Source organism: Delphinapterus leucas, chromosome 3 (assembly GCF_059928025.1).
Source record: "Delphinapterus leucas isolate spDelLeu-1000000601 "Yukka" chromosome 3, BTC_Dleu_Yukka2, whole genome shotgun sequence".
Lineage (NCBI taxonomy): Eukaryota > Metazoa > Chordata > Mammalia > Artiodactyla > Monodontidae > Delphinapterus > Delphinapterus leucas.
In genome coordinates, this window is record NC_143131.1 from 150,775,336 (window position 1) to 150,798,853 (window position 23,518).

A 23,518-nucleotide genomic window follows, 5' to 3' on the forward strand; every position below is an offset into this window, starting at 1 on the left:
TTAAAGTTCAAGGGGCTTTTCTTGTTGTTTCGTGTTAGTCTTTCATCTGTATAGCTGTCATTTTATTTCTATGCATTTGCAATTCCTTGCTCACATTTGCTCAATGGGAATATTCTCCATACTCAGCAGACCTCTTTCAATTGTAAGTGATGGAAACCTAACACAAACTAGATGAAGCAAAAAAAAAAAAAAAAAAAAGGTTACTTTGTTGACTCATGTAGCTGGATGTCCAAGGGGCAACCTGAGCTTCAGATACAGCTGGATCCAGGTGATTAAAGAGTCTTGAGGTGCTTTATCGTTCAGGGTCTGTTTGCCTTTGTATCTCTTTGCTTGGTGGCTTAGTTCTCTCCTGTTGTGGCTAGGCTCTTTGCATTGACAGGTAAGATAATCACTGTCCCAGCTACTTTATAAAATCATTACAGGTCAAAATGCTAAAGTAATAGTTACCTCTATGCCAATGACCATAGAACAAGTACAGAAAATAGCATGAAAGTAATCTAGTTGGGCAAAGCTGAGTCATGCTTTACACCAGGAAGTGATCAGACACTGTGGCTGAGAGACTCAAGAGAACTATGTGGGTGATAGAGGAACAATTCCACACTGGGATTAATAGCTGTTCACTAATACAAAGTAAAAAAAAACAACAAAAAAACAAAAAATAATTCCCTTTTATTGTAACTAGGGAAAGCTAGTCCTCAAGATAGCCCTTTCTTCATGACTTTTTCCGTCTTTCATTCTAAGACACATCTGGACATCAAAGTGGCAAGCTTAAAATCCCCATCACCATCACCATACTCTACTCTAGAGTCTGACTGCCTTGTCCAGCCATCAAAGACAAATATTTAACTCTTTTGGCCTATTACATGTAGGGTCACATAATACAAAAAGTTAACAAGAACTGAGTTCAATTAAATTAGAATATTAAATATTTTTGTGGACTCTCCACACGCACCAAGCACATAGTCAACACTCATGCAGCCCACTTCACCTGCTTGCATTAAGGCTTGACTCCCACACCTGCCTCACTTCTTACAGCCACGACTGTTTTCCTTAGAATTTCTAAAATATCACAATGGACTGCTTAAAATCTTGGAACAAGTGTCTACTCACAATAGCTAACATATGGTAAGATTATCTTCAGTTTGGTGTCTCAGTTTGGATCTAGACTGTACATTATTTAGATCAATCGTTCTCAACCGGGGGTAGTATTGTCTCTGGTGGATATCTGGCATTCTCTGAGACATTTCTGATTATCATGACTGAGTAAAAGACTGTCATATCTCCATGTATCTGGTGGGTTGAGGCCAAGGATGCTGCTAAACATTATACAATGCATAGGACAGCAAACAACAAAAAAATGTGTCACTCCAAAGTTTTAGTGCTGAGGTTGAGAAACCCTGATCGAGATGAATACATTTTGGGGAAATTTTTATTTTATTATTTAAATTCTTTATCACATACAGTATGAAGAATATAAACAGGTGAAGAAATAATTATTTGAAGGAAAAATGCAGTAGGCAAGAATAATTATTGATGATTTTAATTCACTTTATAACTCTTTTCTTTCATTCTTTCTATTTTTTTTTTAAGCCATCATGTCCTATTATGGAATTCCAATTGGGTTCTTAGATCTTTAATAGAACAAAAACATGAAATAAAAATCAAAAAGCACTAAAACACAAGAAACCATGTTCCTAGTTCCCATTGTATCTTTTAGTAGAGTTATGACTTGGGAAAATCATTTAATCCCTTAAAAACTAATTTTCCAACTTTTCAATATGAAATATTTATGTTAAATTATTGTTTTAAAATAAAATGTTAATCTACTAAAGAAAAACACAATGTAAAAAGAAACCCAAAGAAATGCTATGAGGGGAGAAAACCAAGGAACCAAAAACCCTAATTTAGCTTACCTTCTTTCTCCACAATGGTACTGAAACAGAAATTCTTCTAGAGTCATCTCACTAATCACTGAAATCAGTGAACTCTATTTTCCTTTCCAGCTCTAATGTTTAATTACTAAATCAAACTTTATCTGTCCTAGGCTCCGTTTTTAAAATATTTTGCTCTCTATCAAGGATTAAAGTTTGACCTAATAAAATAACCAAATCTATCCTCTTAGAAACCATCAGGGAGTAATATTTCTGAGATAAACAGAGAGGAATCTTAGAGCATTATTCGAATACTTATAATCTCAAGAATAATGCCAGTCTAGAGCAGGTGACATTTTACATGAGGATGCCATTTTGCTTCTGCCAAATTATGTGAGAAGATGGTTTATTCAAGACTTGTCTAAAAGGGACAGCTCCAAAATGCCAAGCCACAGAGCAAGCCGTGTTCCAGAAACAGGAACAAGTGATGGAAGATCACTCCCGACAGCATTCACTTGGTATAAGAAAACAATATGTCTCACATACAGAAAACCAGTTATGAATTGAAAAGAAAATTTTAAGTATGAAACAAAATGTTCTTTGTTAACCAGTGGATTCTTCTAAGAATGTTTATGTCCAAAATTTCAAATAAGATTTTGGAATGCCAGAAAATGAGCAGGAATGTAAGACCAGTAGAAGTACTTACTAAGAATGTGTTCATCTCTTCTAGTTTGTCCATTTGTTGGTGCATAATTGTTCATAGTAGTTTCCCATATTCCTTTCCATTTGTGTGGTATCTAGGTGTAATGTACCCTCTTTCATTTATAATTTTGTTTATTTGAATCCTCTTTTATTTTCTTGATAAGTCTAGCTAAAGGTCTGTGTGTTTTGTTTACCTTTTCAAAAAAACTCAAGTTTCAGGGATCTTTTCTATTTTCTTTTTAGTCTCTCATTCATTCATTTCTGCACTGATCTTTATTTCTTTCCTCCCACTAACTTTGGTCATAGCTTGTTCTTCTTTTTCTAGTTCTTTGAGTTGTAAAATTAGGTTGTTTATTTGAGATCTTTCTTTTTTCTTCATGTAGGTATTTATCACTAAAAACTTCCCTCTTAGAACTGCTTTAGATGCATTCCATAAGTTTTGGTATATTGTATTTTCATTTTTATTTGTCTCAAGAAATGGTTTTGATTTCTCTTTTGATTTCTTCCTTGACCCACTGGTTGTTCAGTAGCATGCTGTTTAATCTCCACATATTGGTTAATTTTTCAGTTTTCTCCTGGTAAACTAGGAGAAACTAGGAAACTAGGAAAACTTTTAGTTTTATGCAACTGTGGTACGAAAAGGCTTTTGATATGATTTCAATCTTCTTTATTTTTTTCAAAGAAGACAGTCAAACAGGTACATGAAAAAGTCCTCAACATCAGTAATCACCGGAAAAATGCAAAACCACAATGAGATACCATCTCATACCTGTCAAAATGACTATTATCAGAAAGACGAGAAACAACAAGTGTTGGCGAAGATGTAGAGAAAAGGAACTCTCCTGCACCATTGGTGAGGGTGTAACTTGGTGCAGCCACTATGGAAAACTAAGAGGGTTCCTCAAAACATTAAAAATAAAACTACTACATGATCCAGCAATCCCATTTCTGGGTATATATACAAAGGAAATGAGAACAGGATCTTGGGAGAGATATCTGCACTCTCATGTTCATTGCAGCATTATTCACAATAACCAAGATATGGAAACAACCTAAGTGTTCCTCAGCAGATGAATGAATAAAGATGAGGTGGGGGGTGTATATACATATGTACATATTATTCAGCCATGAGAAAGACACCTTGCCATTTGTGACAACATGGATAGAGCTTGAGGGCTCTATGCTAAATGAAATAAGCCTGACACTGAAAGACAAATATTGTATGATCTCATTTACATATGGAATCTAAAAAAACCAAACAAACAAAACCCAAAATTCATAAAACTTGTAGAAACAGAGAAAAAAAGGGTGGTTACCAGGAGCTGGGAGGTGGCAGAGAAGTGATATGTTGGTCAAAGGTTATAAACTTCTAGTTATAAGATAAATAAGTTCTGGGGAATCTAATGTACAGTATAGTAATTTACGTTAATAATACTGTATTATACACTTGAAAGTTGCTAAGAGAGTATATCTTAAATATTCTCACCACAAAATATAAATGGAAATTATGATTCAGGTATTAGCTAATGTTATGGTAGTAATTACTTTGCAATATATACGTGTATCAAGTCAACATGTTGTACACCTTAAATATACCCAATGTTATATATCATTTATATTGAAATAAAGCTGGAAAAAAGTACTTACTAAGTTTCTTTGCTTCATGCTTTCTCCTCTCTTAATCAACCTTACCAATTATTTTGGTTTAAGATTTTCTGCTAGGTTTCCCCTTTGATGCATCTTTCCTGGATGTCTTTGTGAAGAAAACACAAATGAATAGAAATTCTGTTGCATGGCTCTGTCACTATCTGAGTGTACACTTGACTTCAGAAGGTCTTTATTTGCACTGAACCTTTAAACATATTGAAATTCCAATATTTGGGCTTTCAAATCTAATCAAACTTATCCTGGAGTAGAAGGGATTCACACCTCAACACAAACAAGGTTTCTTTCAACCTATCACATGGGTGGACTTTGAGGGCGCGATGCTAACTGAAGTAAGTTGGAGAAAGACAAATACTGTAGGATATCACTTATATGTGGAATTTTTAAGAAGTCAAATTCATAGAAACAGAGACTAGAATGGTGGTTACTAGAGGCAGGGGGTTGGGGGTAATCAGGAGATGTCAGCCAAAGAGTACAAACTTCCAGTTTTAAGATGAATAAGTTCTCTGGGTCTAATTACATTACGGTGATTTTAGCTAATAAAACTGTTTAATATACTTGAAAGTTGCTAAGAGTAGACCTTAAATGTTCTCACCACAAAAAAGAAATGGTAGTTACGTGACATGATGGAGGTGTCAGCTAGTACTATGGTAGTGATCATTTTGCAATATATAAATGTATCATATCAACACATTGTATACCTTAAACTTACACAATGTTATATGTCAATTATATCTTAATAAAGCTGGAGAATTTTTTTTGAATTCCTGTTGTTTCTTTCTCTTCTTTCTTTTTCTATTAGTGTTAAATATCTTGGCTTTTTCTTTTTATTCCAAAGCAAAATTTCCCAAGTGACTAATATAGAATAGTAATCCCAAAAACTGTTTTTGTTTTTTTTTAAAGAAAATAGATGACCAAATATACCCTCTTTTGGATATTCTCCATTCCCATTTGCCAAATAAATTTTCTGAAGTCCTGCAGCAAAATTAACTTTTTAAATTGTTTCCTCAAGATATCTCACAAGTGAACTCTCTACCCCAACGCTCTCCTTTATATTTTTCAAGTAATAGCTACTAAAACCTGTGAAGATAGCAGAACTCATTCTGGAAAATGCTGGTCTTTTATTTGTATTATTTCTTTCCTCCTCTTTCCTTCTTTCCAAGAATTTGCAATCTTCATTGTGGCTCATATGTTACTCCCTTTGTAGCAAAGCACTTTTGCAAGAATCCCCAGTGATGCTGAATGTCTGATTTTAATAGTGTCTTTTAAGTCTTCATCATAATTGAGTTTTCTGCAAGGTACAAGAAACCTCCCATCATTTACTACCTGGTTCTCTTTGTCCCTTGATTTTCAAGGAACTATTTATCATCTGATTCTCACTCCTTTTATATGTCTCTTTTCCCCCTTGATTCTCTTTGTATCATCTTATAAATACGTCTTCACCAGGAATCCACTAGTTCTACTCTTTCTTTCGTTTTATTTCCTCTTCTTGTGTGATCTCATTCACTGCATCCGTTCAATTACAAGTGTATACTAATGACTCTCAAATCAGTATCGCCCGCCCAGACTCCAGTCCTGAGCCTAAGAATCAAATTTCAGTGGTTCCCAAATACTAGTCCGTAGTTTACAAACTTTGGGTAGGAATTTCGTGTTTCTTTTTTTTTTTAAGCTTGGCGCTCATTAGAGTGCCTTCATCATTACACATACTTAATACATGTTGGTTAAATCAAAACTTTGAACCAAATTAACTACATGGCTTAATAATACATCTGAAAGTTTGAAGTCTATTTAACTTGCCATTGGTTAAATCACTTAATTTCTTTGTCAGCTCCATCTGAAAATTGGAGAAGATAGACGAGATAATTGCTATGATTCCTATTAACATTACCTTTCAGTTTCTAAAGTCTCTATTATCTCTTTTAAAATGAAAAGAATCTTGTAAAAAAACACCTAAAACAAGAGAAGCCTTAACTAAGCAGTTACGTTATTTCAGTTTGAATGCATTCATTTAATACACTTTTCTGAGTGCCAAATATGTGTCAGGCACTGGGCTCACAATTTTATTCCGATAACTAAGAAATACTGGGTATAAACAGAAAGATAATTCTAAAGAATGTGACTTACATTTCCTTTTTAGGTCTTATATTTTCTTATATGAGTTTAAAAAATATTCCACCAAATCTTAATTGAAACTAAAATGAGTTTGAAAAGTGGCCTAAAAAACTCATAAATTCACCGTTAAGGGTACCACTAAATAAATATTTATGCTAAAATATTTTCATAATTTTTTAAACTTGTAATAAAGTCGATCCTAGTTGCAAGGGCTTAGAGGGCAGTCAAAAAAAAACTGTACTGTGTTAAACATTAAATAATTACTTCATTTTGTGTTTGCTATAAATTTTGAAAATATAAAGGAAAATCAGAGAGAAAATAATATTAGCCTGATATTGATCAGAAGTGCTGGAAGGCAAAATAATGACATCTACTCATTATCAGAGTTAAGAGATGTTATGAATGGGGCATCTGGCACATAGCAGTTCACGAGCAGCAAAAAAAAAAAAAAAAAAACAAACTCCATAAAAGCATTGAATGGCACCCTGCTCACAGTATTTCAGAGCTACATATATGAATCAGAAATCTCAGGAGACTGAGAAATATTTAAATGTAACCCTCCTCACACTGGAATGAAGTACTTTAAAATAAATAGTAGCTGATGTAGACTGACAATTAGTGATAAGGGCACATACTTTTATCCAGATATTTTTACATCTTTAAAACTTGATCTAAATTATCAAGTAAAATTTTACATAAAATACTGAAGAAAAACTGGCATAAGAATAAGTGACATAGGGGCCTATTTTTAATATGTGAAACGATGTACTTTTAGATTTTGTGCTTGGTGGGATTTACTACATAAAGCATGGATGAGTGTTTGTTATCTCCCTTTTAGACCCTCACTGCATTCAGAGTCCAGTCCTTATTCGCCTTGGTCTTCCCAACACATAGTTGAGTAGGTGTCCAGGAGAAGGGGCTCCAGAAGGCTACTGAATTCAACCAAGCTAAAAGACAAAAGAAAAGAAATACAAAATACATGCATGATTGATATGATTATATAAAATGTGTGTAAACATGGGAGAAGCCCTTTTAACTGGTCTCAATTTAACTAACCTATTGGGTTAACTAAGAATACCAATTTTCTTTGCAAGACTTAAAACTTATGTTCATCAACCAAGGACTGCACCAGGATACTAAATTATGGTCTAATACTCTCCCATTTCTGCCACCACCACATAAGCTGCATGTTTATCAAGAATAATTTGTGCTTTTTCTCAATTTGTTTCCCCCAGGTGTCCTTTTTATTACTTCTTTGTTATTTATATAACCTAATGGAATATGAGCATGGAAAGAGCAGTTCTTTTGAAGTCTGTGCTTAATGGTTTCAAAATACTTAAGCAGGTTACAAACAAAGTCTTGAATTATGTATAGAAAAACATAAATTTAAAAAATTAGGCAGAGGAATATAAAATCTATGAGGATTATAGTCTTGGATCATTTTACAAATACATTTACGTTCTCATTTCACTTAAAAAAGACAAACAACATGGAAATAAAAGACAATGCATTATAAATACAGTTTATACAAGATAAGTAAATTCATGTTAAGATACAAAATAAAACAAAAACAAAAACCAAATAACAGTAAATGTAGCCCTGCTTCAAATTATTATAAAGTGAATGACAGTTAAAATAGTACATCTATATCAAACATTTTTAAATGACTCCCCTCTTTAAATTATTTCTGTCATTAATTGACCGGTGAGGCCAGTCATAGTGAATAAGAAAAGACTACTCTGTCCAAACTAAACATAATATATGATACCAGATGTCAAAATTTAAAACACTTTCCTAGTACCTCTTCTTACTGGTAAGCCAATTTCTTTCTTTGTGCCCATTCTACCATGAAGGCTTGGCCATGAAGTTTGTTACCTCAGGTAAAAATAGAGCAAGTTCAGCACAGAATAACACAGTCACGATTCAGCTTCAAGTCTCAATGCTGACTTATTTTTTTTCCTATTAGAAAAAACTTATCTAATACCCTATGTCAACAACAATATCAGAATCTCAAAATTCCAAGGGATCTTGTAGCTAACAAGGTAGAAGGCAGTGTTGGATTAAAAAATATATATTAATTAGATGTGTATTTTAGTTAGTGGTCTCACAGTCATTTATATATAACTTTTAAAAAAACCTCTTCTTGCAAGAGAGGTACCTAGAAAATTATTTTGCTTTGAAGGTCTGCTTTTTAAATTGCATGGTGATGCCTCTTCACTTGCTAAGTACCCTGAAAGTTCTTCCCTCTGAAAAGGATTTGCTAGCTGTTGTTTATAGCTAAGGAAAGAGAGTGGCTTGATATGTTTAAGAAGAGAGTAGACATGAGATACTGTCAGGTCTGCACAGGATTGGAGAGGGATCTAGAAGGCCTGGTACACCCCCAGTGGAATTGCTGAGGATTGAGAGCTAAACTTCCTGGGGAGGCTGAGACCACCATGGTAAGGGAATAGGTAGCCATGGGATGGATGCCTTGACATGAAGAGTCTATGCCAGGACCTGGAAAGCAGGCATTTCAGATGCTCTCAGAGCATCTGAAGCAAAGAAAATCAAGATGGAGCCAAGTTACTGCAGAAAGGGAACCACTGTACTCTGAAAAGACCATGAGTTATACCAGCTTTAAGCTACTTCAGCAGCAGGTAGAGCAAGATGTGAAACCATGACTCAGAGTCTAGTAAAGATCACTTATGGTAATCTAGAATTTATTATAAGTCAGGAAGAGAAGAACATGCAGACCATAGGCCCCTTTGTCAAATCTCTGGGAACAGGTAGGTATCCCCGTGCACCTAGAGCGGGCCTGCATTGGGAAGGAAACGATGGAACACCCTTTGAGATGGGATGAATAACCTTGATAGTAAGTGTGAACTATGACTTCACTGAGTATTCACCTCATAATGAATTACATTCCCTTAGGAAGTTTAAGTTTTTCTGAAGTACACTTATGGAGGAATAAAGCATCATATTTTATTCTTTCCACATTTGAGTGGGAGCAAATACAGTTTTTACATATATATATATGTATATATATATACACACACACATACACACTCAAAGATATATACATACAAATCTAAGAATAGAAAACTAAAGTATCCGGGAGGAAAACCATCTTGATCTCTCTGCAGAGAAAAAAATATTTGTTCGATTGATTCTATGGAAATTGGAATGAATGAAAATGTGTAGCTCTAAGAGTCTTCGTTTTACTTATGAAAATGATTTATGAACAGTTTTGAAAAACAGAAACTCTTTGGTATACACCCTCAGAATGTTTTCAGACAGTCATAGGAATTCATGTCCCAGAGTTAAATTATTCTGATAGATGTAAATATCAATATCAAAGAAGTGCAGAATAAAAAATTCTTACTTCTTAAGTGAAAATGGGATATTGAGGCAGTTAACAGCTGAGGGTAAGACGGGGGAACCCATCTTAGATGAGGTGCACAGGAAAAGTATCTCCCAGTAAGAAACATGTCAGGCAGGACAGAAACATGAGAAGGGACTAATTACAAAAGGAGCTGAGAGATAGAATAAAGAAAAAGAAAAGAGAAAGGAAGACAGAAAGGCTGATAGGAAGGCATTCAGGTTAAAGAAAGGAAAGGAAGGAAAGAAAGGGAAAGAAAGAAAGAGAAAGATTCTTCCTCTGGGGGAAAGTGTGAGGCTAGGTGTTGGAAAAGAGATCGGAGCACAGAACTAAAATAAGAACAGAGTAGCTGCAGTGAGACGAGCAAGGTGGAAAGTGACACCAGATGACACTGGAGCAAAGGTCAGCAGCCAGGACATGGCAGTCATGAGAAGGCCTTGCTGTAACTGCAAAAATGTAAGAGCTGTTCATTTTTGAAATACCAAATGTCTGACAGGGCAAAAAGAAATGAGTTCTTTGCCATGATTTAAGAATTCTGTGATCACACTTGCCTTCTAAAGTACGAAAATCCTTTCTATCACAAACACTTCTCACAAACACTTCTCCACTCTGTCGAGCTATGATGCTCTTCCTACCATCAATTCCTAATAATGCAAAGATGCCCAGTGTACGAGCACTGTAGAGTGTGTGTGTGTGTGTGGTTTCAGAAAATAATAGTGTTTTTTTTTTTCCAATAGGAACGAGAATGTTTTGAGGCTCAAGAGTCTAGGCACACACAGTTCAACGGATTTACTTTGGGTCATACGCCTGGTCTACCACCTAGATCTACTTTACCATTTTCCTAACTGTGATCCAGAATAGCCACAGGCCATGAGTTCTAACAGATGTGATTTCCTCCTGTATTTATAATGACTGCTTCCATATTTCTTCCTCTTCTCTTATAAACTCTGCATCCACAGTCTAATCCCCACCCTCCTTGGAGTCAACTAACAAACCTATTTCATACTCTATTAATGATTCTTTCTTTTTTCATTTTTCCAAGTATCTTTTCCAAAGCAGAGATTATTAAATAAATTATTTCCCAGAACACTCAGAAATGATTGAATTAATCAGAAAGTTTTAAGTAGAATTGATTTCTGAGGAATACACGAATTTCTGGAAGGGGGCAAATCATGATGAGTTCCTAGACTCTTTTGCAAAATTTGGCAGTTCATAAAATAAATTAGAGGTTTCAACCTGTTTTCTGAGGAAAATAAAACAAAACAAAACACAGTAACTGCAAGCACTATAAACTCTTACAATTAATAAAGTTTCCAAGGTTTTTATTATCTTTATTTTATTTCTATTATAAATAATTGTAAAATATAATGTACTATGAAAGTCCTTTTGTATTCATTAATTGTATTTATACTTAATAACCACTGGAGTTCCCTGATATTTAATTAGATTATTTATTTTTCATTTTGTTAGGTCAGATTTCAGTATCTAAAAGATGAGTGGGGTAGCTGTAACTTCTACTAATGAAGACATTGAGTTTTTGGAGACATTTTCTCTAACCCGTTTTCCCTCAAGTGCTTTGCTTAAACTATTTTTCCAAAGTAAGATAAACTTTCTCAAAGGCTGAATTAGGGTAAGTTGAGACAAACGTATTTTATTTCAGATATCCAATGAAGAATATATTCTTAAAATTGCCAGCAGCAGTAAATGACATACAAACAGAGCAAACAGCACGCTGAGCCCCAGCAAGTCCACCTGTCCTTTGTGTGCATTCTTTTCATCTTTCCCACAGTCTTTAGGTGTCGCTAAAGAGGCTCCTAATAAATTGTTATATAGTCTTAGTATTCCAAAAATTGCAAGGAGGAATCATCGATGTCAAGAATTCTTTGAAAAAGCTACGTAAGAACCGAAGGTTGACACACTCTCTCTCTGAGTGTGGTTCCCAACAGGAAGCCAATGTGTACTGCATGCCTAGGCTTCAGTCCAAGCAATTATCTCTTGGCTAGAGTCAGGATGAGCAGAGATCCAAGTGTCATCACTAGATGACACAGAGAAGAAAGTGGCATTTGGTGGCTGAATCAAGCAAAACTCTGATCTTTGATTCATGGTGCTGTCTTGTATCCTGGGATGAGCTAAGAAATTAGTGTGTTCCCTTTCATTTGTTGAAAGGAGCAGCCAAGTCTCTGTGGGTGATATTCTGTTAGGAACTGGAAAATTCACTACACCAGAAATGGGCAGCCATCCTAAATTTTCTATAAGATAAATTAACTTGGACAATATCATTGGAACTTCTACCTGGGGTGATCCAAAAGTAATGATAATTTCGATCAAAAAGTATAAATTCAAGTGTATTTGAGTTAAGAGGGCTCATAATCACTAAGAGAAAAACAACAAAAATCTTTTCCTTCAGACTATACTACAAAGCTACAGTAATCAAGACAGTATGGTACTGGCACAAAAACAGGAATATAGATCAATGGAACAGGACAGAAAGCCCAGAGATAAACCCACCCACATATGGTCACCTTATCTTTGATAAAGGAGGTGAGAATATACAATGGAGAAAAGACAGCCTCTTCAATAAGTGCTGCTGGGAAAACTGAACAGCTACACGTAAAAGAATGAAATTAGAGCACTCCTTAACACCATACACAAAAATAAACTCAAAATGGATTAAAGACCTAAATGTAAGACCAGACACTATAAAACTCTTAGAGGAAAATATAGGCAGAACACTCCATGACATAAATCACAGCAAGATCCTTTTTGACCCACCTCCTAGAGAAATGGAAATAAAAACAACCAAATGGGACCTAATGAAACTTAAAAGCTTTTGCACAGCAAAGGAAACCATAAACAAGACCAAAAGACAACCCTCAGAATGGGAGAAAACATTTGCAAATGAAGCAACTGACAAAGAATTCATCTCCAAAATTTATAAGCAGCTCATGCAGCTCAATAACAAAAAAACAAACAACCCAATCCAAAAATGGGCAGAAGACCTAAATAGACATTTCTCCAAAGAAGATATACAGACTGCCAACAAACACATGAAAGAATGCTCAACATCACTAATCATTAGAGAAATGCAAATCAAAACTACAATGAGATATCATCTCACACCGGTCAGAATGGCCATCATCAAAAAATCTAGAAACAATAAATGCTGGAGAGGGTGTGGAGAAAAGGGAACCCTCTTGCACTGTTAGTGGGAATGTAAATTGATACAGCCACTGTGGAGAACAGTATGGAGGTTCCTTAAAAAACTACAAATAGAACTACCATATGACCCAGCAATCCCACTACTGGGCATATACCCTGAGAAAACCATAATTCAAAAAGAGTCACATACCAAAATGTTCATTGCAGCTCTATTTACAATAGCCCGGAGATGGAAACAACCTAAGTGTCCATCATCGGATGAATGGATAAAGAAGATGTGGCACATATATACAATGGAATATTACTCAGCCATAAAAAGAAACAAAATTGAGCTATTTGTAATGAGGTGGATAGACCTAGGGTCTGTCATACAGAGTGAAGTCAGTCAGAAAGAGAGAGACAAATACTGTATGCTAACACATATATATGGAATTTAAGAAAAAAAAAATGTCATGAAGAACCTAGGGGTAAGACAGGAATAAAGACACAGACCTACTAGAGAATGGACTTGAGGATATGGGGAGGGGGAAGGGTAAGCTGTGACAAACTGAGAGAGGGGCATGGACATATATACACTACCAAACGTAAGGTAGATAGCTAGTGGGAAGCAGCCGCATAGCACAGGGAGATCAGCTCGGTGCTTTGTGACCGCCTGGAGTGGTGGGACAGGGAGGGTGGGAGGGAGGGAGACGCAAGAGGGAAGAGATATGGGAACATATGTATATATATAACTGATTCATTTTGTTGTAAAGCGGAAACTAACACACCATTGTAAAGCAATTATGCTCCAATAAAGATGTTAAAAAAAAAAAAAAAGAAAACAGATCCTGAATTAAACGCATGTGACTCTGTTGCCTGAGAGAAGGCAGTGCTGATGATTTCACATATATATGAATGTAAACTGAGGCTCTAAAGTCTATGCCTGGGACCAATCCTGGTGCTGCTCTGATTAAGGTTAAATGAGAAATCTCTTTCCCAAAATGGCATCTTTTAACATTTAATAAAAATTAACTGAAGTGCCTACTATATGTGATGTCCTATACTAAGTATCAGGAATTCAGAGGGAAACACAAATTACCCATAGTCTTTCCATCAAGGGTATCCCCTGTCTGAGGGAGGCGGACGTTAAGCATGTTAAGGCACAAATAAAAATCTAATTATAGGTGGCGATTAGGACTCTACTGAAAGGTGCTGGTGGGAAGTGAGGAGCTAGTGAGAACAAAGAAGTGGAAGTACTGTAGCTTGGGGCGGCAGTGTCTCACTCTGTAGCCAAAGCCCCACCTGAATTTTTTCGCCCTCTTATATGATCACCTTAACAAACTATGCAGTGACGTTTGGTGTGTTTTGAAGACATAGCTGGTGTCTTTGTATGCAATGTTTTAATCTGCCGTAGGGGTTTGCCATATCTGTAAACTCCACTACTAGGTCAAAGGTTCCTGACCAGCCTGCTTCAGATACCTTAATCCGAGTGTCTAAAGAGCCGATGAAAATATTTACTTCTTAATTTTGATATATTTATATACAGCAAAACCAAATTAATGTTCTGCTTAGCAAGAAACATCAACTGAAGCATAATTTAAAGTTTATGAGAACTTTTAAATAATGTCCTTGACTACTCAGCTTTAGAATTCGGCACAAATTATATTTTCAAACTCTCATAGCAAATCTAAACTTAATTAAAAGAATATTCTAAGTGTTTTTGAAAGCCAGTGATGACATTATGATGTCCAAATCCTATACCATTAATATGTAAATAACTGTAAATGTAGTCACATAGTTGAAGTATGTTTTCTGTCAAACCCGTTCAGCTGCAACATGCATTTATTGTAGTACAGTGAAATAAGAAAAAAAACGTAATTATTGGTCATTCCCACCACGACAGTAGGAATCAGAGATATGGGAATAATACTGCTCTCTTGTTAATTCATAACACTCAGAAGCCTTATAGCTAAATCCCTGTGTGCCTCTTTTCCTATAACAAAATTTTAGAAAAGGATGATAAAAAGCAAATAAAAAGGGAATACAGTTTTCCCTTAACTTCAGTCAAAGTTGGGTAAATGTCAACATTCTGGAAGAATTCAAGAAACACTTGACAATGGCAAAATGATCAAGAGTGACATAATCAACAAAATTCTACTTTTTTTTCTGTTCTGAAGTTTGAGGAGTTGCACTTACTAACAAGATTACACACTCTTTCGTTTTCATTAAAAAAATAAAAATAATCATGGATGATACAGAGGAGAAATTTACAATCTGTACCTTTTATCCTAAGTTACGCAGCTCAAGTTGCAACTGTCAGCTCCAAATATACTTTATAATAAGGGCACAGAGTTAAAATCTTGATGGACAATAATATATCAGGTTGCTATGGACAAAGAATAAGACATTTCCACTATGGCTTCTGGAAACAACCATTATATTGGTGGTCTTCCCTATTCGCCAAGATTAATCAAAAATGACTGTCTTATGTTTGCTTTACACAGGCAGACAAAATCTTTTAAATTCATGATTCAATGTTCAACATTCTAGTTGATTATTTTAATCACATCACACACAGAAGTACTTCAGTCATCCAATATTTCCCAGGAGGCACAGCCTCAAGTGCCATCTCTAATCTTTTTAGAGCACCTTCTTCTGCTGCCGTTCATTAATTAAACAGAGTTTTGCTGATGATTCTTTTGGCTGCTCTTCCCCTAGAAGCTGCCCGATCTCTTGTCATCATATTGTTTCCTTCATCGCAACCACGCTGGTTCATCATCAATTATTTTCCTCCTTCAGAACTATTTTCCTCTCTTTGACGACTTGATAAATCTTTACAACCAAATTCTACCTCACTTATTCAAATTACTTTTCTTCAAAGGCACTACCGCTCTGTCTTTGTAATCATTTCCTTATTCCCCAAAGGAGTTTAAGACTCCAACATCAACTACAGACATACATAAGTAAGTGCCCAGATTAAAGAGCAAAATTTCAAGCCAGGAGCCAAGTTTGATACTAATATCCGTGTCATTCAGAAAGGGTCAGGAACTGGGGTAGCAATAGTAATCTATTCATTTATTTTCATTCACTCAATGTATTCAGTGCTATAATTCATTCAGAGCTATATTTATTAAGTACCCGTGTTGTGTCACCACTGTTCTGGACACTCTGGTGGGCAAAACCGAAGTGGCATTTTTGGCAGATTGTGTTTCTCAACAGAGTCATACCCACATGTCCCTCTCATCATGTAACTTTGACATTTCCACCATAGAGGGATGAGGGCCTATGTTCTTTCCCCCTGAATGTGGATGCACTTGCAACTATGGCAGAAGTAACGTTATTTGACTCCTGAAGCTAGATTTACAAAGCCACACAGTCTCTGCCTGGTACTTCTGTGACACTCACGAGTGGCAATAAGTTACTATGTAAGTAGTCTGACTGCTCTGAGGTGGTAGCCATGCTGTAAGGAAACCCAAATAAGCAGCCAGCAAGAAATGAGTACTCCAGTTTTGATTGAGTTCACTACCAAAAGCCATCACCACCTTGCCAGCCACATGAGTGAGCCATCCAGAAAGTGGATCTCAGCCTCAAGTCAAGCATGGAGCAGAACAAGTCATCCCCACAGAGCCCTGCCCGAAATGCAAATTCCATAACTACTGTTGTTTCAGTCACTAAAAACAGTCACTAAGTTTTGGAGTGGTTTGTTACTCAGCAATAGATAACTGCTACATCCCAGACCTCAGAATACTTACAGCCTACAGTGGAAGATACAAAATGTTACCAACTTACATCTCTATGACATACTGTGATATACACCCTGTTGTCATATAGTTCACTCTGTTTGGGTCAGTGGGGTAAGAACAAACACCCTAGGAAGCCACACTTCCAACTGAAACTTCACCTTTGTATGAAAGAGAAAGAGCTGTTTCTTCCTCATAAACTTCACTGCCATTTTCTGGAACACATGGCATATAAATCCAGGATCATCACGAGCATGAGAGTTATGTTTGCAATTCAGTTACAGCTCTAGCCAAAACCTTGACATTCAGAAGGCTCCACAAAGTCAAAGTCCAGGAAACCAGAAAATAATTTAACCCCTTTTGCCAGAACACTCTTCCTAAACCTTAATATAATCATGGACTATTAATCCCACTGCTGGGAAGCTTTCTTTTTAAACTACCACACCTGGAATCTAATGATAATGATGATGTTCCTACTCTATTGCACCTACTACTGATAATAATACATTTATTGATCGATTACTACTACTAAATATTTTACTAAGCATTGAGTATACATTTTCTCACTTAATCATCAAGTAACCCTATAAGATAAATGCTAATGTTATCAACGTTTCATGGAAAAGGAAATTGAAGCATAGTAAAGTGAACTCAGTTGCCCAAGGCCACCCAACGTGTGAGCAGTGGTATTGTGTTTGAACTCAGATAGCTTCAACCCACAGCCTGTACTCTTAACCGCTGTGTACACTGTCCTCTTTTGTACTACGGCAATGCCTTTCTCGGTTTACTCATCTTAACTGCCCAATTGATAGCAAGTTCCTGAGGGCAAGAATCAAGTCTTAGTCATATTTTATCTGTATAACCAATAATGAAGTGCCTGGTAAAAGTATGTTTGGTGCTATGTAAATAGACATTACATAAACCCATGATGGGATGAACTGTATAAGTCACTTCTCCTTCCTGGTAATATCCTTAACAGGAAGGTGAGGTGATTACAGTAGGTAGTCAGAAATATCCGTTTCAGCTCTGAAATTCAATTATTCTCTGACCTCTACTACCTTTTTTTTTAAAAAAAAAAAAAAAAACCCTTCACCCTTAACATTTTTTGAAATTTATTTTATTTATTTTTGGCTGTGTTGGGTCTTCGTTGCTGCGGGCGGGCTTTCCCTAGCTGGGGCGAGTGGGAGTTACTCTGCCTTGCAGTGCATGGGCTCCTCATTGCAGTGGCTTCTCTTGTTGAGAAGCATGGGCTGTAGGTATGTGGGCTTCAGCAGTTGTGGCACGTGGGCTCAGTAGTTGTGGCTCACGGGCTCTAGAGCACAGGCTCCATAGTTGTGGTGCACGGGCTTAGTTGCTCTGCGACACGTGGGATCTTCCCGGACCAGGGATCGAATCCATGTCCCCTGCATGGGTAGGCGGATTCTTAACCACTGCACCACCAGGGAAGTTCTGACCTGTACTACCTCTAAGTGAGGCAGGAACTGAGAATTTTCATTGCCTTACCCCTAGACTAGAAAATAAGATGTTTCATAGGGTTGTACTGAGACTGGCTTCTCCTCTTAGCATTGGGATTTCCTGTGCTACTTTAATGAAAGAGTTCATTCTCTACAGATCCTTGAGAGTCACTCAGTTGAAAGAGTCAGTCACACCTTTGTTCCTAGAGATTGGGGGAGAAACAGAAAATTCCTCAAGGCCCACAGGGCTTGGCAGTTCTTAGGGGAGACAGAGATCAAGGTTGGGATGCCATTATCACTCTTTGGGTCTCTTTGGTCCTCAGGAACGACCCATTCAAGGCCTCCTCATCACAAGGTAAGAGAAATGAGAAGCTGAAGCTCCTTTTGCAAGGTGGCAAAATGAACTCCACATTTTATAGCCTAGTTCTTGGAATTTGATGTATAAATGCTGTGGAATGCTGAGTCGGCTTTAGGAGGGAGATGATCTACCTCTGCTACCTAGTTTAATTTTGCTTTTTGTGGGGGGAGGGGAAGAGGAGGGAGGTATTAAGTTCATTGCCAAGCAAAATTACTCAGCACAACCCTCCCTATTTGAGCTCTCACAAATGAGAGGCATGGATCTCTGCCTCAGATTCTCTGCTCCACTTAGGTGTCAGAGACATCACATCAAAGCCTTTTACTTTTCCTCTCAGAAATGCTTGTATTTTTCCCCTGTGACATCTACTGACTACTCTCTCATATAATTTACCTGGACTTCCTGGGTTGTAATGTTTTACTATTTCCCCAGCAATGACTTTAGAAAAGCATTTTGTTACCTACAGGACACAGTTCATGCCCTCCTTTTCTTACTTATAGTCTTGCCAAGTTGTCTGTAAAATGAGTCATTTCCCTTACTCACTAACATGGTAAAATGAAAGTTGCCATCTTTGGCAGGGAAGGAAAATAGCCTAAATGGGTAGAAACCGTGTTTGACTAAAGGGTTAATATATGGCAGTTTGACACTACAGATATTTAAACATTTTCCCTGTCTGTAACCACAAGTATTATATTACATTCCTATTGGATCTGCCTACAGTAGTACTTGGCTCTCTTTTCTTCATGTGTTAAATATACATTTCCTTTATAGCTAACAGTTTGGTCAACTCCTGGAATTTATATCTCTTCTATGAGCCTCACTGCTCTGTGATTTCCTGGGGACCACTCCTAGACTCATCTTACTACTCATCCTAGTGGACCCTTGTAAATATTGACCCTTGGTATCTGTCATTACAGTGATGATCGACACAAGCAGGCACTTCTGCGAGCCTGCCAAGACGACTCATTCTCCCAGGGTTACCCAACTGCCTTGCTCACATTGGATGTTGGCCAATTTCCTCCAAATCAATGTGGGAGAGCACCAAACTTCTATTTTTTGTCCCTCCTTTGTTCTTTGACAACAGCGTCTAATGACCACACTCTCCCTCCTCTGTTTCCATGGCTAGTAACCCTGAGGTCACTTTGACTCAGATTCTTTCTTTGAGATGAACATTAGTCAGACTGTTAGGAATTCATGTATGTATAGCTTGGCAAAGAGGTATATAGAACATTGGAATGACAGTCACACACCGTCCTGGGCTTTTGGTTTCCCTTATTACTTTCAGTCTGCCTCACTGTGTGGAAACACTGAGCTCCCTGCTTCTTTCTAACCTTCAATGGTTTGGTATCTTTGATTGCTTAGTCTCCTTATAAGATCTGAATCCACAAATCTCCTCTTTTACACCTGTCATGAAGAATTACAGCATTTTTGAAACATGCAAATAGTCTCTTTACTGCTTGGCCTCCTTCCAAACCTCTACCTTCCTTTCTTCCATTTATTCATTAGACATTTATTGAGCACCTATTATGAACTGGTATTGTTCCACATACTGTAGCTAACTTGTTCTACAAAAGAAATGAGATTCCTGGTGCTTATATTTCTGGAAGGCAGGGAAAGGAGGGACCAGAAAAAAGAATAAACTATAAACAAGATAACCATTGAAGAGATGAATTAACTAACAGCAATTATAAGGGGTAAATGTAATAGAGAGTGACTGGGGGCGGTAGGACTATCAAAGAAGATTTCCGAGTTCAGATGAAATGATCCTGAGAAGGAAGGGAGGAGTTCCATATTTGAAAGAATCTAAGATAGTAAATCTTAGAAGTTCTTATCACAAGAAAAAAAAATTGTTTGTAACTGTGTAAGGTGACAGAGGGTAACTAGACTTATTATAGTGATCACTTAGCGGTGTATACAAATACTGAACTATTAGGTCATACACTTGCAACTAACACTGTACGTCAGCTTTACCTCAATAACAAAAGGAGTTAGTCATGCGACCAATGTTTTACAATAAGAACATATTTCGGGCAAAGGGAACAGCATACTCTGTGATGGGAAAAACTTAGCCAGACAAAAGAACAGAAATAATGCAATAAAAATGGTTGAACCAAGCATAAGAGCAGGAAGGCATTGCATCTCACCCATATTACCAAAGGTTAAACAAAGAATTAGTAACGATAAAGATGACACTGATCATTTACTTCTTCTATTCATTTGTTTCAGTGACACGTGAAGGAACTCAGCTTAACCCATTAGATACTGAACCAAAAATCTGTGAGACTGCAATCAGGCAACCAATTCAGTACATCTGGTTCTGTTGTGTTACCTCAGCCTGTCCTTCCTTTCCAACTTTCTTTCATAAGAATATATCTTTGAATTCTACAGAAACATGAGTGTGGGATATAGCATAACACCAAATTTTGAGAATTAGGAGATAGAAATATATGCACATGTGTTCCAAGAAACAAGCACAAGACTATTTAGAGTTATGCTATTCATATCAGTCAGACGAACAAATGCCATTTATTCTAAAATGGATTAATTTTAGAATACTTACAGTAGAATAAATTGTGATACATTCATACAATAGAATGAAAATGACCAAGGTAATGCTACAAAAAAGAACATGAATTACTATCACAAATGTTGAGTTGTGTGAAAGAAGATAGACATAAAGGCATATACACTACTACAAATCAGTTTATCTGAAGTTAAAAGTACATTTTAAAACATCATTTTTGTTTGTTTTTGCGGTACGCGGGCCTCTCACCGCCGCGGCCTCTCCCGCCACGGAGCACAGGCTCTGGACGCGCAGGCTCAGCGGCCATGGCTCACGGGCCCAGCTGCTCTGCGGCACGCGGGATCCCGCCGGACCGGGGCACGAACCTGCGCCCCCCGCATCAGCAGACGGACCCCCAACCACTGCGCCACCAGGGAAGCCCTAAAATACATCATTTTTGAATGCATGTGAATGTGTAAAACTATAAAGAAAAGCTAAATTATAATCATGACCCTCAGAAGAAGGGCAGTAGGGAGGGGGGAAGGAATGGAGTCAGAAGTAGGCTGGGCTGCTCAGCAAATCTGGGAAGCAAGCAATTATCCATTTCTTGACCTGAGTGGCATTACATACGTGTCTTTTTTCTTTTTTCTTTTTTCTTTTTTTTTTGATAAATCAGTGACCTACATATCTTTTATTATAGACTCATCCTTAAGGATACTAAATTTCACAATAAAAATTGGTTAAAAGTAGAGAATAACATAGTTCCTAGTATACACTAAATATTCCATTCATTTAAAAAGATGGTATTATTAGTTTGGATAAGACATTTCTCCTTACCTGGAGAAGGATTAGGTGAAATGTTTTCTAAATACCCTGATAGCTCAAAGGAAAAAAAAAAACACACACCTATTTTAAGAAACAGTTTAGGGACTTCCCTGGTGGCATAGCAGTTAAGAATCTGCCTGCTAATGCAGGGGACATGGGTTCCATCCCTGGTCCAGGAAGATCCCACATGCCGCGGAGCAACTAAGCCCATGCACCACAACTACCGAGCCTGCGCCCTAGAGCCCGTGAGCCACAACTACTGAAGCCCGTGCACCTAGAGCCCGTGCTGCACAACAAGAGAAGCCACCGCAATGAGAAGCACGCACACCGCAATGAAGAGTAGCCCCTGCTCGCTGCAACTAGAGAAAGCCTGCGCGTAGCAAGGAAGACCCAACGCAGCCACACATACATACATAAATATACATATATATATTTATATATATATAAAAGAAAGAAACAGTTTAACCTACTGAGTCTACTAGCCTACTCTGTACACAGTTCCCTCGGTGTAACATGAAATCCAGATTTATGTTTGTACAAACTAACATTTGGAAATAAGCATTAATAAATAAAAAAATATAATTCATCATTGCTAGAGTAATTTAGATCTTACTGTGTGTTCCATAGCCATTGAATTTCTATTTTGCCTTTCTTTACATGTGCATAACTAATAGACTCATTGCAATAGTTTTTGTCTGTTTTCCCTGCTACTTTAACAACTGAATGGAGGTAGGGCCCTTTCTTGTTTTAATGACTGTAGAATCCTTGGAATCTGCAGTACTATGTGGCACACAGCGGGCAGTGAAGAGTGTTCTGTGGTTCTACTGATTCAAGTTATCCTATCACAGGGCTCACGGTACTTTTAGAAGTGAAAAGTAATACTAGCTGTTAGAACAGATGCACGCAAAAAAAAAAAAAAAAAGAACAGATGCACGCAAATTCTCAGTGACGGATAGTAGCTTTACTGGCAGGGTCTGAAACAGTGGTGCTCCTGTGTCACTAGTGATGGGGGCACAATGAGAAATCCTGGCAGAGCCTCCATCACCAGCGACACACAGGAGCACCACCGTTCCAGACCCTGCCAGTAAAACTATTATTAACTATTACAGTTTGGTTGAGCCTGCAAAAACTACTCAATTGACTTTTTTCACCCAGCCTTATACACCCTTCCCCACCAGAAAGCAGGTGAAGGAAAGATATTGAATCGGCATTTGAAAGGACTTCACTTCTCTCCTTTCCAAGCCACCCTTCAGTGTGACCAATATCAGTGATTACTTTATGTTATGAAACTAGAGAGTAAACATTTAATTTATGTTTTTGTTTGGTTGTGAAGACGTAGATGTACACACACACACATACACACACACAAAGAGAAAGAGAAAGAGAGAGCGAGAGAGTACTTGCAAGAGTGTTTTAGAGAATGTCTCAAAACATTCAACATTCAAAACAGAGAACAGTTCTGCTGGAAGATTAATATTCATTCTCACATAGTGCTGGGTAAGTTTGAAATTAAAACCTCAATTCCTTGATTCATATCAATAAAGGGATATTTCCAAGAAGCTCTTTTTCACATCAAAACCTTAATTTGTCAAAGCAAACAATGTCCTTCTTTTTGCAAATGCTTATTACCTTTTCAGACTATTCCTAAACTGCACATTCTTTCTTATTAAAAGTCAGCTACAGATATGTTGGCCATTCAAGACAGATGCTGACATTTTAAATTTTCTAATAGGTTACCTTCAAGCGCTGAGTGATCACCAAGAACTGGAAATGGTGGATAATCTGCCTCTGTGAT

General features: G+C 37.1%; 1 long non-coding RNA gene across 3 annotated transcripts in view; it reads right to left on the reverse strand.

Moving 5' to 3' along the window:
• Window positions 1-335: 335 nt before the first annotated feature.
• LOC149749744 (uncharacterized) overlaps window positions 336-23,518 on the reverse strand; it is a 75,839-nt gene continuing 52,656 nt past the window's right edge. For all 3 annotated transcript variants that reach the window (XR_016392489.1, XR_016392488.1, XR_016392487.1), the window contains one exon: window positions 336-7,297. This is a non-coding gene — a long non-coding RNA (uncharacterized LOC149749744). The remainder of the gene's footprint in view (window positions 7,298-23,518) is intronic.